The sequence below is a fragment of the Gossypium arboreum genome, chromosome 8 (genome assembly GCF_025698485.1).
Source record: "Gossypium arboreum isolate Shixiya-1 chromosome 8, ASM2569848v2, whole genome shotgun sequence".
In the NCBI taxonomy this organism is placed as follows: domain Eukaryota; kingdom Viridiplantae; phylum Streptophyta; class Magnoliopsida; order Malvales; family Malvaceae; genus Gossypium; species Gossypium arboreum.
Window position 1 is genome coordinate 16,056,098 of NC_069077.1, and position 2,211 is coordinate 16,058,308.

Consider the following 2,211-nt stretch of genomic DNA (forward strand, 5'->3'; position numbering starts at 1 on the left):
TTTTCAAGATAATGATGAGAATAGATTGTTTTATTTTATTTATTATAACTTTAATCACTAATTTCTAAAATTACCCTTAATAATTTATTCAATTTCCAATGATGACTACTCATGCTTAAGCACTAAGCACTTTAATGGCCTATTTACTAATATGGACCTCCAATTTGAAAGTCTATAGCTATTTAATACTTTTAGCTATTAGAACACAACCTTTGCACTTTATGCAGTTTAGTCATTTTTTATCAAATTAAGCATGTAAACGGTAAAATTTCTTGACGAAATTTTTATACGATATCTCTATCATACTGTAGACCATAAAATAATATTAAACTAAATTTTTTAACTTTGGATTTGTGGTCCCAAAACCATTGTTCCGATTTCACTAAAAACGGGCTGTTACAGGCTGAATCTTAATATCTTCTATTAAAATAACGTGAGATGGATCTGATCGATATCTTCTAAGCATTTAAGCGTGAAAAACATCATGGATTTTCTATAGTTCCCTAAGCAAAGCTAAACAATACGTAATTGGTCACACTCTTTTTGTGATCTCATACAGTTTGATAAAATGATGACTCAGTTTCCCTTTTTGACCAAATCTCAAGATTTTCTTCCAAGGTGAAACTTTAAGAAATACTTTATCGCCAACAGAATATTCAATATCTCGACGTTTCAAATCTACGTACAATTTTTGTCTATCGAAAATTGTCTTCAATCTATCTCAAATTTTCTTAACAATGTCTTTCGTTTCTTGAATTAAGTCCGGGCCGATCATTCTTATTTCACTCAATTCTATCCAAAAAACAGTTGTTCTACACCTACGACCGTATAAGGCTTCATACGGAGCCATTTAAATACTCAATTGAAAACTATTATTGTATACAAATTTGACTAAAGGTAAGTAACGCTCTCATCCCAATTCACAATCAATAACACAAGAACGAAGCATGTCTTCCAAAATTTGAATAACACGCTCCGATTGCCCATCAGTCTGTGGGTGAAAAGCTTTGCTAAAATTAAGTTGTGTACCAAGAGATTTATGCAACTGTGTCTAAAATCTCAAAGTGAACCACGAATCTCGATCATAGATTATAGACATAGGAACATCGTGCAATCTCACGATTTCTTGAATATAAACTTCAACAAGCTTTTGAAGTGACCTATCAGTCCTAATCGCAACGAAGTGAGCCGATTTCATAAGTCGATCAACAATCACCCATACAATATTTTTCTTACTTGTCGATAAATGTAACCCCATTACAAAATCTATCGTGGTACAATCTCATTTCCATTCAAGAATAGAAATACGCTGAAGTAATCTGGTGGGAACCTGATGTTCTGCCTTAACTATCTGACAAATTAAACATTTAGCCACATACTCGACTATGTCTCTTTTCATTCCTGGCCACCAATAAGATTCTCGCAGATCGCAATACATTTTTGTTCCTCCAGGATGCAAAGCAAAAGGACTATCATGAGCTTCGCGAAGTATCTACTCTTTTAGTTCAGAAACATCCAGAACGCAGATTCGATTATGAAATCTAAGTAAACACAACCATTAATGCTGAAATTTTCTAATATACCATTCTGAACCATTTCTATTTTCTTCATAAACTTGTCATCATCTAACTGCGTTGACTTGATCTAATCAAACATCACCAGTTTGATCTTTAATTTAGCTAATAGGCTTCAATCATTATTGATTCTGAGCTGAGCAAACATTGATCACAATTCAATCACTCTTTTTCTACTGAACGCATCAGCTACGACATTAATTTTACCAGGGTAATAATCAATAACACAATCAAAACATTTCACAAGCTCTACCCAACAATGTTGTCTCAAATTCAACTCTTTTTGAGATAGGAGGTATTTGAGACTCTTATGATCAGTGTAACACCCTGAACTCAGTTTGGACGTTATAGCCGAATCTGGCAATGTCACATGAAAGTGTTTTTGAAAATGCATTGACCTTAAAATCGTTCCAATTATTAATGTTTTTGCTTAGTTTGGGAAAATGTGTTCTAATTGATTTGATTTAAAACATTTCTTTTACGCAGAAGCTTTTGAAACCCAATAAATTTTTGGGAACTGTTTCATTTACGAAAACCTTAACTTTTAAGAAAGTCGACTTTAGACTAAAATCTCATAAACAATTTAAAAATCCAAATAAAGTCCATAAAGTCCCAAATTACATCAAACAATCCAGAA